Raw genomic sequence first — 16,643 nt, forward strand, 5'->3', positions numbered from 1 at the left:
TCCCCTACCAGAGGATCTAGCTTCTCTCTATTGATCCCATCAAAGCCTTTGGTCATCTTAAATATTTTAAATAGATCACCCCTTAATCTTCTATATGCAAGGAAATACAAACCATGTCTCTGAAATCCGAGCCCCTGCCTTTACCTCTGCTGAAGCCATACAGGATGCAGCATGTAGAATTGATAGGATGTATAAAAGAAAACTGTCATAATTTACCAAGGATATGCACATGGCTGGTTGAAAAATTATTAAGTAACTTTCCTTTTCTTAAACCGAAACAAATTTTATTGAATAGTATCAATTCCTGATCTTCTCCATTATTATGTTTAGAAAACCAACTCATCCCTCTGGTTATTTTATGCTGAATGTCAATACAGGAAGGTGCCCTTTGGGCTGATGTGCAGTGGGTGGTTATTTGGTTGAAAGACTCTTCACTGCAAAGGGAGAAAGGTATGGTTCTAAAAGTAAGATAGGGCAAAAGATTCCATTTGTGATGTTTTCTTGTGTGAGTCACCACATTTGAGCTTTTAGGAAATCCTTGGTATCCTGGACAGTGATGTAAGTGCCTGTTCTGACAATCAATGGCCCATCTTCATATATCCTTCTCCACCTCTTCAACATTCTCCTCATCTGCATTTGAGTGAGGAGTGCCTTCATCTTCGTCTCTCCTGTGATATGCTGCGCAGGACACAGCACACCAGTATTAGACTGGGCACCATTGCTGGCGAGTGCTGAAGGTCCACTCCAGATCATTCTAGGCACCTGAAACACATTTTCAACATTCCACAAGCTTATTCGATAATGCATGTGGTGGTCATGTGGCTCTGATTGTAGCAATCTTGCACCTCATTGGTGGGGTTGCTCATGGGTGTGATGAGCTTGGTTCAAAGGAAGTTTCCCTTACCCACTAAGTGTCAATCTTTAAGGCTGTTTCCTAGAATGAAAAGTGCTGACTGTGCATCGACAGATCATGAAAGTACCAGGGAATCATGTAGACAACTATATCATCCTATTCTTGTGGTTGTACATTAATGGAATAATATTCCTTGCAGTTTATGAAAATACTTGGGCCAGGATTTTGCCCTTGTCGGGTGGGCTCGGCAGGGGCAGGCGGGAGCGGTTGGGAAGCCAACCGCCGCCCGCCATCGGGGCTGGACCACGATTTCATGCTAGCAGGCCAATTAAGGCCTACCCAGAGTGAAATGTGTGCTGCAATGCTCAGCACTGCCTGTATAGTGGGGGGGGGGAGGAGGTCGAGCAGGGAACTTCGCGCATGTGTGCACGAAAAGCTCCCTGAGGTATAGAACTGCCTCAGGGAGATGAGGACATAAAAAGTTAAAAATCAAGCATTTCAAGATGTTATAATGTGACTCTGCCACATGAGCAGGGAAATGTTAGAAATTAGGATGAAAATTTTTCATTTCTTTTAATGACGGATCGAAACTGCATCTCGCCCGTGGATGAGGTTTCACGAAAAATGCAAAGGCCGCTTGACCTTTTCACCTGCCCGCCAACCATAAGGTTGGATGGGCAGTGAAAAAGTTAATTCACTTCGATCATTAATGACCTTAATAGGCCTTTTAATTGTGAGCGGGCGCGCTGCCAACTCCCGCACGTGTCTGCCAACCGAAATAGCACGTGGGTGCGCAATGACGTTGGGACACTCATCCGACTTGGTCGTGCATCATTTTACGTTCATTCGGATCAGGCACGCGCCTGCCTGACAAGCAGAAATTTCTGCCCCTGCTTGCTGTGGTGCTGTTCGAATTGCCATGTGTATGCAGTTGATGGCATCCTGTACCTGTGAGAAGCCAAAGGGGAAAATCCAAATGCCTTCTTGTTCTGGCTGTTGTCAGCTGAGGAGAATTTTCCATAACTCCCTCCCCTGACAAACAGTCCATCTGTTACCTGTTTTATGCACTTATGTCTAATGGACTGCAAAACCCTTCAGATATCCCTGAGAGGGGCCAGAGGCAAAAAATATTGAAGGCATTTGTGACTTTCACAGAGATTGGTAATGCATGGCTGCCAGGTCCAGGAAGGAGTAGCTCTTCTTTTTGGAGGCTAACGATTCTTGCAATACCAGAAATGCTAATCTCGGCCTTCAGAAGCACTGCTCTTCTGAGACGTTAAGGAAACTCAGGCTCTGCCTGTACATAATGCAACATGGGTAGTGTCTCCTGCAACCTTGGTTCATTTCCTGTGCCATTCTCTCCTAAGCACCTCCATCCTGTGCACATCTCTCCTGCGTTCCTCTCCCCCATGTACCTCCCTTCTGTGTACCTCCCCCATGTTTACCTCCCTTGTTTATATGTCCCATGTCTCCCTCTCTCCTGTGTACCTCCCTCTTGTGAATATCCCTCTTGTGTACCTCCCTCCTGTGCATGTCCCTCCTGTATATTCCCCTTCTGTGTCCCTCCCTCCTGTGTACCTCTCCTGGCATTCCCTCCTGCACTCTTCATTGAACCAGGGCTGATCTCCTGGCTTGGTGGTAATGATAGAGTGGTGGGATATGCCAGGCCATGAAGTTACTGATTGTGTTTGAGTGCAATTCTGCTGCTGCTGATGACCCGCAGTGCCTCATGGGTGCCCAGTCTTGAGATGCTAGATCTGTTTGAAACTTATCCCAATTAGCAACACAACACGATGGAGGGTATCCTAATGTGAACATGGGACTTTGTCTCCACAAGGACCGTGCAGTGGTCACGCCTACTGATACTGTCATGGGCAGATGCATCTGCTGCAGGCAGGTTGGTGAGGATGAGGTCAAGTATATTTTTCCCTTCTGCTGTTTCCATCACCACCTGCTGCAGACACAGTCTAGCAGCTATGTTAGTTAGCACTTGGTCAGCTCTGTGTATAGTGGGGCTACTGAGCCATTCTTGGTGATGGACATTGAAGTCCCTCATTCAGTAAGAGCAGTAAGTCCCTGTTCTCTCAGGATTCTCAAACAACATTACTCAAAATAGATTATTTGGTCAATATCACATTTCTGCTTGAGAGACCCTACTGTGAGCATAATTGGCTACTGCTTTGCCTGAATTAGTTGTAAAGCATTTAAAATGTCCTGAGGTTGTGAAAAGAGCTATATAAATGCAAATCTTGATATGTAAAGGTTTCTGGTCAGACTCCCCCTTGAATATAGGCTCCATTTCTGGTCTCCAAGAAACATGGTAGCTGCTCAAGAGCTGGAACAGTACAAAGAAGAGCTAAAAACTGAGACTCATGTCAGAAGTGGGGTTTTTTAAGGAAAGTCTGGTTAAAGGTGGACTTTTCAGCCTGGGAAAGGAGTGTGTGGTAGGTGTTCTTATATTGGCACATAAAATTGTACATGCTATGGAAAAGGTTAATCTGGAAAATGGTGAGAGCAGGGCAAAAGCACACAGGTTCAAACAAGTTAAAAAAATGCCTTTGGATGATACCAGGAAGTTCTTAATGTAAATAGAAATCAACAGTTAAAATGGACTGCTAGAGGTAAATACATTGGAAACATTTAAGAAACACATAGATACAAAAAGATGTTCCATCTTTTATTTGAAAATACTTTTAGATCCTGTGATCAGGATATAAATAGGTATTAATAGAAATGAACTTTAGGAAGATATCAATAATGTAGATAAATAGACACACAAAAGGATGTAATAACTAATCCAATATACAAAAGGAAGGAAAAGTGAGGTGGATCATGTAATGGCTGTTCAGACAGCCATGACTCTGACATGCAATTTGAGACAGTGTTGCTTCTGAACTGGTAGTTTTGAGGTCAGTTAGAAGGTCTATTACATAATTCTGGTCTTGTGTCAGTATCCTTACTTTATGAATATAAATGCTTCGCCGTTGGAGTCAACCCTCCTCCTTACACCTGCCGCTTTGCTGGCCAAACCAGTACCATTCCTGACTGATGAGGCTCACTAGGGACTGCTCTTGGAGGTCAGCTTAATTGATAATGGCATTACATCACACACAATGTAAAGAGAGAGAAAGAGATAAAAAGCAAGTTGAGTGAGCAGATAAGAGAAACTAAGATTCTTAATTATGATTTGGTTTTTCCTTTCAGGCAAAAAATACGCAATGCTATTTGAGTTCTGGCCAGTGACACAATGGGATAACCAGTCTAAAGCAATTCATTGCTGTAAACCCAGTATGAAGCCTAATTCTATACAGTGGTGCATCACGCTGAATATAAGCATATCATTTCATACGCTGATAAATAATTTTACAAACTGGTATATCAATGCATGTTCTGATAATTTCATTTTCCATAAGGGCATGTATTCTTTTAGACGTCTTTTAACCCCAAACATGGGTCAGTTGGGGATGCGTGGAAAAGTAAAAGTTTGAAAATCCTTCTTGACTCTAAGCTGCCCATTTCCAGTTTCAGAAAGGGCTGGGAGAAGTCAGAGGGTAGTGTCTAACCTGCTTTCACTGGGTGGGTCAGTCTCTGAAATCTTTTAAGCAGGCTGTATGTGTAACTCATTTTTTTATTTTTAACATATTCAAGTCAGAATTCCTGAACTCTGGGATTCTGGCAGGTAAAAGGAGGCAGACATGGTTAGATCCTTGAGATAAATATTTTTATTGCATTGCTTGTAGGCCAAAAGAAGCAGCCCATCAAGCTCACCTTTACGTGATCGAACCCACATGATTGACCAACCCATGATGTAGATATCGCCTCTGTGATGCTTAATTCACCACCATCCCCTTCCTGTAATCTGATGATTGGCTGACCTACAGGGTGTATATTCCACCCACGATGTCTGATTCATCCCCCGTGATGACTGAAGCTGGCCAACAATGTCCGATTCACCTCAGCCTGATTTCCAATTCTTCCCAATCACTGCCACAGCAATTTCTAATTCACTCTAATCATTGCCCTAGTGATATCCAATTCACCCCAATCAACAACCCAGTGATATCCGATTCGCTCCACTCACAGTCACAGTGATATCCTATTCACCCCAATCACAGCCCCAGTGATATCTGATTCACCCCAATCGCCACCCCAGTGATATCCTATTCACTCCAATCACCGCCCCAGTGATATCCTATTCACCCCAATCACCGCCTCAGTGATATCCTATTCACCCCAATCACCACCCCAGTGATATCCTATTCACCCCAATTCCCACCTCAGTGATATCCTATTCACCCCAATCACTGCCCCAGTGATATCTTATTCACCCCAATCACCACCCCAGTGATACCCTATTCACCCCAATCACCGCCCCAATGATATCCTTTTCACCCCAATCACCACCCCAGTGATATCCCATTCACCCCAATTGCCCAGGTGATGTCCAAGTACCTCTGCAATTTCCAGTTGGCTCCCTGTAATGTCTGTTTCACCCCTTGATGTCTGATTCACACACCACCCAATGTTAGATTTACCTCATTTGCTCCGGTGCTGACAGAATCCCCTCACAACAAAACTTTGTACTGATTACCACCTCCTGCCCTCCCTCAGCTGGTAAGTCAGTACTCCTCTGTTTTGAACACCACTTGGAAGAAGTACTGAGGGTTACAAAGGCACAGAACATGCTCTGGCTGGGAATTTCAATGTCCATCACCAAGAGTGGCTAGGTAGCATCACTACTGGCTAAACCTGCTAACTCCTGAAGGACATATCTGCCAGATTGGGCCTCTGGCGGGTGGTGAGGGAACTAACATGGGGGAAATGTTTACTTGACCTTGACCCCAGCAATCTACCTGTCACAGTGGCATCTGTCCATGACAGTATTGGTAGACGTGACACCACAGAATCCTTGTGGAGATGAAATTCCGTCTTCACAGTGACCATATTCTGCTTTGTGTTGTGTAGCACTACCATCATGCTAAATGGAATAAGCTCAGAACAGATCTAGAAGTTCAAAATTGGATAATCAGCAGCAGAATCGTATTCAGCCATAATATGTAACCTCACAAGATGACATTTCCCTCACTCCACCATACCATCTAGCCAGGACAAACCCTGAGGATTGTCAGAGAGGGGAATAAACCCAGCAGATGCATGTGAACAACAAACTGCATGTTCCCCACTAAGTCACACACCACCCTGACTTGGAACTATATCAGTGTTCTTTCATCATCACTGAGTCAAAATCCTGGAACTCCCTTCCTAACAGCACTGTGTGTACCCACACAACATGGACTGCAGTGGTTCAAAAGACTGCTCACCAGCACCTTCTCAAGAGCAATTAGTGGTGGGCAACAAGCCTTGGCCTTGCCAGCGACACACACATCCCAAGACAAATTAAAAAGAACAACCAAACCCAGGATGTCCAATTCACCCCTGACGCCTCTTGCGATGTCCAATTCAACCACATCGTGTCCAATTCAATCCTCCCACAATATATGATTCAGGCCTGTGATGTCCAATTCATGCTCACAATATCCAATTCACCTCAATAATGCCCATGATATCTGATTTATTCCCCCCTCCCCGCACCCCACCCCCCCCAACCCACCGACACACTGACACCTATTTAACCCAGTCACGTCCAATTCATTAACCTGCAATGTCCAATTCAAGCCCCATAATTTAAAATTCTTACTTCAGGTTTTCCAACCTGAAAATCCCGCCTCCATCTCTTCCTGGCTCTGAGTTGTTTTACAGACAGTTACAGTCTCACACTCAGTCACCACCATTGTCTATATTGATTTATCTGTTGGTATTTCATTATAATATTGCAAATACTATATAGGTATTCAATACTGTAGATTATTCTATGTGCTGTAATATGTTTTTACATAATGGCATATTATTCTATAAGCTACTTTTACATATTGTTACATTATTGCATATGATGGCATTTTACTTTATGGATTGATATATCATTCTACATAATACAATATTGTTCCCTGTGCTGGCATATCATTTGTTGTACTGGTTCCCATGATTTAGGATTTTTAATCATTTCTTTACAAAATGGAGTTGGGAGCAAGTTATGCTTTTGTCTTGTGTTATTAAAAAATGTGAATTCACACAGGTAAAAAAAGTGAATTCACATGGTAAAAAAAGTGAATTCACACAGGTTTGAAGGCTTTGAAGCTGTTTAGCAAAGCTGTATATTTCTCGAATGTTGTAGATCACCATGTACTTAAAAATAAGCTGATGTGGGTCGTTTTTTTCTTAATATCACAAACCCATGAAGCCAGAATGGATGCCATTCATTTTGAGAATAGCTGGAGATCTTTTTTTTAAGTAAAAACAAAAAGTGCTGGAGATGCACAGCAGATCAGGCAGCATCTCTAGAAAGAGAAATGGAGCTCATATTTCAGGCCAATAATTTTTCATCAGTACTCCACTGATTGTTCAAAGTTATTTATTATTTTTATTTTTTTATTATTTCTGATGATTGATCTCATAGCTATCTGCTACAAACAGCACAACTGTGGCTTACCCTCAAGGAAGGAAAGAAAGAACATTCTACAATAAGGTAAGGCGATATGACCATTAATACTCTTATAATATTGGCTTTAGTTCTATTTTTCACTTGGTACAATCCCCATGTAACTCTTTCAAGTACAAACCCGTTTCCATCTGTTTCAGATGAAGTTACATTGTTTCATAGTTTGCCATTGTGAGATTTGAACTCTTGGTTAAGAAGGTGTAACTCTTTCAAGTACAAACACATTTCCATCTGTTCCTATTCAGATGAAGTTACATTGTTTCATAATTTGCCATTGTGAGATTGGAACTCTTGATCTTGGGGTTACAAACGCAGTACCATAACCACTTGGCTAGTTAGGCCAAGCCACAATCCCCCATGTACTATAACTTGTTTTCATTTCAATTAATCAAACAATTTCAAAGACCATATTAATTATAAGATTCTGTTTGACGTAAATTGCATTGAGTACTGAACTTCCCTTTTCTAATCAGAATTGGGAGAGCAACTGAACTTTAGATACAAGGAATGAGAGACAGACAGAGAATTAATCCCACTTCCTGTACACGCCATCACTGAAATAGGAATTAGAAATATCGTGCCTTTCCTGGTATATTTACATGGTTAAAAAAATCTCTACACTGTACCATATATTTATTATTTGCAGATAATTTTGGATTAAACCTTCACTAATGAAGTCCCAAGCCATGGACAAGCCAATAATCATTATTACTCAGATCAAAACAGGAAGTACATGCTCAAATGCTATTAAATTAATGACAACAAGCAACTGTTCCCTGAAATCAGGCTTCAAGTAATGTTTACAAACTGTTCCAGCTTTACCATCATCTAATGTTAATTACATAACAGCTTTCTGCATTCCTCCCAGGTATGCATTATTATATCCTTAATATATTTAAGATTGATGACTTGCTGCAGTTTGATTAACGCAGCTGAAATGGGTTTATCACAAACAAGAAGCATTTTTAATCAGAGTAACAATTCACTGCCGTGAGTTATTTGATTTTAAATAACTGAAAATTACTTTAAAAAACTGTGCAGAGCCACTTGCTCATTATATTGGTGTACATCAGCATTAGTAAGTTAAAATATATATATATATCCATAAAATTTTAAACATGGCTATTAACGTCCTTGCATCTTCAAAAAAAGTTAATTTTTGGAGCCTCCTCGAGGCCTGCATACAAGTGTAATTAACAGAAACTCTCAGAGGTGATTAATTTATCTGGGGGAATTTTCTGGTTAGGATTGGTTTCTGACACAGTGTTTATAAATTCACGCAAAGGATCATGGAAACTTGATTTGCCCCGAACATGATTTCTGCTTAAAATTCTACCCTCTTTTGGGCAGGTTATGCTCATTTTGGGTGAATTATGCCAAAAGAAACACCAGAATGAAGGGGAAATCTCTAGGCCAGTGTTTTCTGGAGACAGAAAGTCATTTGATTTCTTGGGTTTAATGAACTCTATTCCTCAGAGGTACAGCAGTGTTGGAAGTGTGGTTTGCTGATGAAACAAAAACCCGTGCAAGGGGTAAGAGTATAAAGGAATTCAATCTACTTCAAGAAGATTTAGATGTGCTAGAAGAGAGGGCTACACATTGGCAGTGGCATATAAAGTAGGTAAATACAGTTTCATGTATGTTGGCATGGTTAACACAGAATATGTGTTTGTAGGGAGCAATCCTTAAAGAGCCTGAGAGAAAAAAAGATTCTGGTTCTACTGTGCACATGACCCAGGTAGAAATTGTAGCTGAATCTAACATCACACTGGATTGCATTAATAGATCATTTAATTCAAATCAAAAAGACATTATTTTGACACTCTACAGGCCAGACTGTATTTGAAGTATCATGTTCAAAACTTGATGGGTAATGTAATGGCCTTGGAAAGGGTCCAGAGGAGAACTATGAAAATCATTTCTAGAGCGAAGAACATCATATAGAAGCTAAGTATATTTATTGGTAATACTTAGTCCCTGTGACCTCCTGGGCTGATACCAATCACCCAAGGGGATTTTTTCATATTTTTATTTTGCCCAGGAAATTTACTGCATGAAATTTATGTGCCCAAAGTTTTAGGCTTGGTGGCCATGATTCGCAATGTGCCCATGCCTGTTGGAAACGAGATAGATTAGACACAGAATTTGTTTAGCCAGCTCATTTCCATGATTGCATCACGGCCATGAACAGCTGCTGCACAGCTCTGGACTCCATTTCAGTGCAGGCCTCCTCTGCACACTCCAGGCCTGCCAGAGTGACCCATGATGGAGTGTTTGCTGACTGCTGTCGCAGTTTCCACTGCAGCACAGGCAGAATCCTCGCAATGTCTCAGTGCTGCCGCGTAAGTTCAGACAGAGGTCATGAGATTTTAAGCAACTGCAATGCAGGCACAACTTCCTTTTATTCGTCCATGAGATGTGGGTGTCTCTGGCAAGGCCAACATTTATTATCTAATTGTCCTTGGGAAGGTGGTGGTGATCTGCCTTCTTGATACAGTCTATGTGGCATTTTTGATCTACAAGGGAGACAAGGGTTATGGGGGCTAGGCAGGAAAGTGGAATTAAGACATCAGTCAGATCAGCCATGATCTTATTGAATGGCAGAGCAGGCTTGATAGGCCAAATGGTCTACTTCTGCTCCTTTATCTTATGGTCTTATGGCATAGGTCCACCCACAGTGCTGTTTGGTAAGAATTTCCAGGTTTTTTACCCAGCAATAGTGAAGGAATGGTGATTTAATTCCAAATCAGGATGGTGTGTGGCTTGGAGGGGAACTTGCAGGTGGTGCTGTTCCCATGTGTCAATTGCCCTTGTCATTCTGGTAGAAATCACAGGTTTGGTAGGTACTGTTGAAGAAACCTTGGTGAGTTGCTGCGGTGCATTTTGTAGATAGTACACATTGCTACCATTGTGCTTCAGTGGTTCAGGGAATAAATGTTGAAACTGGCAGATGGGGTGCTGATCAAAATGGGCTGGTTTGTCCTGGATCATATTGAGATTCATGAGTGATGTTGGAGCTGCATCTATCCAGGCAAGTGGAGAATATCCCGACTTGTGCCTTGTGGTGGACAGGCTTTGGAAAGTCAGGAGTTGGGTTACTCACCGTGGAATTACCAACCTCTGACCTGCTCTTGTAGCCACAGTATTTATATGGCTGGCCCAGTTCAGTTTCTGGTTAATGGTAACCGCCAGAATGTTGATAGTGGGGGATTCAGCAATGGTAATGCCATCGAATGAGGAGTGGAGATGGTTAGATACTCTCTAGTTGGAGATGGTCATTGCCTGACATTTGTGTGAAACAAATATTACTTGTTACGTATCAGTCCAAGCCTGAATATTTCCAGGTCCTGCTGCATGTGGGCATGGACTGCTTCAGTACCTGAGGAGTCATGAATAGTCCCAAACACTGCAATCATTAATGAGCATTCCCCACTTCTGACCTTACGATAACCTTATGATGGAGGCAAGGTGATTGATGAAGCAGCTGAAGATGGTTGGGCTTAGAAGACTATCCTGAGGAACTCCTGCAGTGATGTCCTGGAGCTGAGATGATTGACTTCCAAAAATCACAATCTTCTTCCTTTGTGCTAGCTATAATCCCAAACAATGGAGGTTTTACCATCTGATTCTCACTGACTGCAGTTTTGTGATCATAGCTGTGGATCTCAGTGCTCAGCAGGGGAGCCTAGCTCTCATAACAATCCAGTAATCTATGCTCTAGGCTGGCTGAGAGTCAACAGAAAAGGTATTGGCAGAGTGGAAGAGGTTTGAACACGAGTTCTGTCATCTTGTCAATGGTCCACAATGTCACTGCCACTCCCATAGGTCGGCACCTCAGCAATCCTAGTAATCTCTTAGAGCATAGATTACTGGACTGCTGTGACAGTTAGGATCCCCTGCTGAGCACTGAGGTCCACAGCTATGATCACAAAATTGAATTCAATGAGAATCAGTTGAAAGAACCTCCATTGTTTGGAATTATACCTATCTTGTGTCTGAGCAGCCATCCAGTGCATCCTGGACGGCCGAAGATGGGTCAATATTGCTGACTGTCACAGGATAAAAGCATTGTGGGTGCTGCCAGGATAGTGTGTGTTCACCGAGATGATGTTCCAGGTGTGATCACAGACTAACCACACATTGACAGAGTGATAGCATTTGTGGTTGGGCTATTGCTTCATAGGTCCACAGAGCCATAGGTGTGCAGTCAATGTCACCTGCTCCCAACTGGAAGGAACCAGTTGTAAAGAAAGAAAATGTGAGAGTGATCTTCACAGCCACTGGGAGGGCTGTCCTACCTGGTTTGAGGCTTCAGGTCATTGAGAAGGAGGTGACACACCTCTTATTATCTCCTAAGTGAAACAAAGGCTTCTGAGGGACTGAGTATCCTGGCTCATCCCAATGACATCCCAAGGGCTGGAGATCCCAGAAGACCCACTTGCTGTAGAATCTTCTAAGGACAGCCTTCCTTCTCCTCCCTCCTCACAGATGTTCCCCTCTTTACTTGTTCCTCTGCCCATCCTTTCATCTTGCAGAACAAGTAAATACTGTCCCTATACCTACATAAAGCAATGTTGTTCTTTTGTCTTCCTCTGATCAGCAAAAACTCCCAAATTCCTCTGACAACTCGCGACCAAAGTTGCCTAAGCACAAGAAGTCAAAAGCATCTCAGCTGTAACTTACTGAGTAACCCTTTAAATAAGCCCAGAACAGGCCTCATTTTGCTTCCTACCACTTTTTTTGTTTCAGGAGTGAATAAGAAAGATGTTCCCTGCACATTCTTTGCCAATTTTAATATTTTTGCATCGCATCAGCCCATTGACATCAATGGCATTATGATCGTGCACATTCAGCATCTTCGGGTGTCTTGAGTTAGAGTTATACAACACAAGAACAGGCCCTTTGGCCCATCATGTCTGCCCTGGCCATTAAGCACCTATCTATTTTAATCCCATTTTCCAGCACTTGGCCCGAAGCCCTGTATGCGATAGCATTTCAAGTGCTCATCTAAATGCTTCTTAAATGTTGTGAGGATTCCTGCCTCTACCAACCCCTCAGGCAATGTGTTCCAGATTCCATCCATGCACTGGGTTAAAAAAAAAATCCTCAAATCCCCTGTAAACCTCCTGCCCCTTACCTTAAATCTATGGCCCCCGGTTATTGACACCTCTGCAAAGGGAAAAAACTTTCTTCCTATCTACCCTATCTATGCCCCTCATAATTTTGTATATCTCTATCAGGTCCCCCCTCAGCCTTCTCTGCTCTAAGCAAAACAGCCCTAACCCATCCAGTCTCTCTTCATAACCGAAAAGCTCCAGCCCAAGCAGCATCCTGGTGAATCTCCTCTGCATCCTCTCCAGTGCAATGACATCCTTCCTACTGCACACAGTACTCCAGCTGTGGCCTAACTAGCATCCTCAACATTGGACTCAGGCATCAGGTTAAACATGGGCAAGGGCACAGTAAAGGGAATGGAGCCCGATAACATGCAGGCAGTCAAGCTGAAGACCAGTACTCCAGGTCAAGTCATACAATTAGCTAAGCTGTTCCAGTACAGCTACAACACTGTCATCTGCCTGGCAACATAGAAAATTGCGTAGGTATGATCTGTCCACAACAGAACAATTCTGATTCAGCCATTACTATCCCATTAGTCTACAGTCATCAGCGGTGCTGGGGGATGCCTTTCTGTGCATCACTTCCGCTGCCCCATGCCATATGGGCCATGCAGGAAGTGATCAGTGGTATGTCCTGCACGTCACCTCCATAGGTAAACTTGTGTGCTGCTAGACACAGCTCTAGGCCGATGAATTTTGCAATCTAAAATTCTACAGGTGTGGGTGTGTGGTGGCTGGGGAGGTGGTCAGGGGCAAAAAGAAGTGTTGAGCCATTATAGCCCAGCCATCATGGTGTGGCACAGGCTTGTAAAGGGCTTATGCCTGGTTGCAGCATATATTTCCCAGAACAGAAAAAGATCAGCTTCCTAAGGTCTCAGCTCATATAGCTGAATGACCAGCGATTATCTATATAATGACCCATTTGAGCCAGATTCAGCTCTTAGCCATCATCTATTCAAATTCCATGTGTTTGCAACTCCCTGACAAATACTTGTCCATCTGGAAAAAGAGGTTTAACATGAACAGATGGGAAGCTTTTATCATTGATTCTTTCCTTAAGTACATTTTCTCACAAGCTAAATTGTATGCAGGACAAATTGCAGTACTGTAGTTTTAATGCTCACATTAAGAACACAGGTAAGTGGAAAGAAAATGAGAGAACAGACCAGTTGGCCAAAGAATGGGGTCAAAATGGAATTGAGGGTAATTAAAGCTAGCATTAAGATGATAACTGTCCTAAAGACTGGTGAAATTGAAGGAGAACCAGGTTGAGGACATTAAATCAAGAAAGTGATTAAGTCGTATTAAAAACAGAAAATTCTGGAAATTCCTAGCAGGTGGAGAAATAGAGTTAATGTTCTAGTTCTGATGAAAGGATGTTGACCTGAAATGTTAACTCTTTCCAAGTGATTAAGTCACTTGAAGAGGAACTCCCTCTGGGTCTATAGGAAGGAAAAAAGGGATTACCAGATGAGGATGGTTTATTATTTAGGGATGAAACATGGGTCATACTGGAGGGTTGAAGGAATCAATTCCATTAGCAGGCACACAATATGCCTACAACAGTTTGGTCCTGCTGTAACTCTAACCTGATTGATAGGGGTAGTCTGATGGGGCTAAAGGCAGACACTGACCATTATGGCCACAATTGATTAACCCAGATCCAGAAGTAAAGAAAACCCTCTTTTAGAGTTATGCACATAAGGGTCCATGGATTCATTTGCAGATTGATCATATTGGGCCATTCCCAGCATCCTCAAGTAGTAAAACATATGTACTCCCCTCTCTAAATGGGTAGAACCATTTCTAGTACCTAACGTTACCATCAGAGAACGGCAAAACTTTGGTGACACACATGTTCACCAGATGGGGCTGCCTAAATTCATCAGTTTAGATGAAGGAAGTCATTTCACTGTCAGAGTGATGCTGCTGTGGGAGATTCCCACAGTGCCCACAGCCCTACTGCCTCAGGAATTGTAGAAAGTAGGGATCCAACTGTCAAAACAATGTAGAAGTTAGTAGTTCAGTTGAGTAGAAACTGGGACCTTTTTTTAACCATTAGCCCATATGACTCAAAGACCCACAGTATCTTGTACCACTAAAATTTCATCCCCACAAGATCATGACTGTCAAAGTTACGTGAATGGCAGAACATCTCCTCTCTACTGACTTTCCTGAGTTCTGGTACCAAGCTCTGATACAGGAGACTGCTTGAAGAGCCAAGTGAGCTTGCACCACCAAACATCGCCATCTCTAAAAGAGGAAACATAATTTCCTTTGATGCAAAAATGGATCCTACAAGATGAGGCAAAGGCCAACAGGTTCTGAGACTGGCCCATTCCCTGCTGCCTAACAAGGCCCGTACTCCATAATGAGCAAGGCCAGCCCATTGAGATGCAAAGTGATCATGTGGAAAGAGAAAGAGTGGTCCCATGTTAACCAGCTTAACCACCATCTACTGCTCCACTGAATGATTTCACATCTTTAGGCAGTTTCTCATAGGAGGAAGAAGCCCATGCTGGGATGATGACGACCTCCCCAAAGCCCACTGCCCTCAACTGTTAAATAAGTTGGGGGTGACAATGTATCTCCCCCTGCCCAGGGTGTCATGAAAGTTGAAGGGATCCTGGAGGCCATCCATATAAGATTCTGAAGGGAAGGGCAGGGAAGATCAGTCACATGCTCTGAAGAAGAGTCATACGGGCTCAAAACATTAACTCTGTTTCTCTCTCCACAGATGCTGCCAGACTTGTTGAGTTTTCCAGCATTTTCTGTTTTTATTTCAGATTTCCATCATCCACAGTGTTTTGTTTTTATCTTTGATATGATTGGAGTCGGGCCTCTAGCTTATCTGCCCACTCAAGCAACGCAGAGGCATGGAAGTGCCACCAAGTGCTCCAGAGTTTTTCATCCCTCGGGCACAGACTGCAAACTAATGAGCATTTTAGGGGCTGCAGAGCAATTGGACGACTGGGCAAGTTGTACAATCTCCTTGCTAAAGCTCACCATGGAGCAGTCACTGATGGAGGCGCTCACACCCCTTGCAATGTCAGCCTTCAGGTTTGGACCACTCTCCCCCATGGTTCGAGCTAACAGCGCAGCCTTGCAGTGCGGGTTAGGAGAATGTCTATGCCTGATCTGAGAGCACAGCATGCAGTCCAAAGGGCAAAGCTGCCGCCAATCGGTCAGGTGGAGTGGGGTGGAGGTGGGTGGGGTTTCAGGCAGCCATGCAGTGCATAAAACTCTGGCCATTTAAGTGCTGGCCAGCGCTCTCTGGAATCCGTTAAGAGGCCTTCAAACTTAACCAAGAGAGGTTCTTAGTACACCCATGCTAACCCACGCATCTCTCTTTCATCTTCCAGGAGGAGTATATCAGGATCATGGAGCCTGGTGACCTAGCTGTATGCCTCTTGGCTTACAGGGAGTGGAGACGATGGAGAAGAGAGTGATGGGTGTGCCTGGCTGGGCAGAGGGAGGAACAGCAGCCTCAAGAAGAAGAAGTGGCTGGAGATCCTGTGCATGCCGCTGAAGAGCCGTAGCGAGCTGTTGCATGTCAGCATCTAGCTAGACCCAGGGTCTATAGACAGCGCTTGTCATTCCTGCAGATGACCAAGAACCAATGTCGCTGAAAACTGCGCTTGTCTAGGGAACTGGTCGGTCACATTTTCCACCTGCTGCAAGACTTGGTGTCATGTAGACATGGAGGGCATCCACTGCCAGTGACCGTGAAAGTGACCATGGTGCACAATTTTTACACCAGTGGCTCCTTTCAGGGCTCTGCAGGTGACCTCAAGACTCCACCCACAAATGCATCCATGAGGTCATGGACGCCATCTTCAAGAGGGCACACAACCCAGGAAACAAGAGCGCTGGGATCTCAGTTCTCAGGTCCCTGATGTCTTTCAGGGTCCAGGGAGGCTGCCGGGATGGCTCCTCGAGGACAACGGCTACCCGCAGAAGACAAGGCTGATGACACCATGTGGTGGCCTCAGTCTGCAACAGACAGAAGATACACTGAGGCTCATGCTGCAAGTCACACTTTGGTGAAGCAAACCATCATAATGTTGAAAATGAGGTGCTGGTGCTTGGATCATTCTGGTGGAGCCCTGCAATACAG

Source organism: Carcharodon carcharias, chromosome 9 (genome assembly GCF_017639515.1).
Source record: "Carcharodon carcharias isolate sCarCar2 chromosome 9, sCarCar2.pri, whole genome shotgun sequence".
Classification (NCBI taxonomy): domain Eukaryota; kingdom Metazoa; phylum Chordata; class Chondrichthyes; order Lamniformes; family Lamnidae; genus Carcharodon; species Carcharodon carcharias.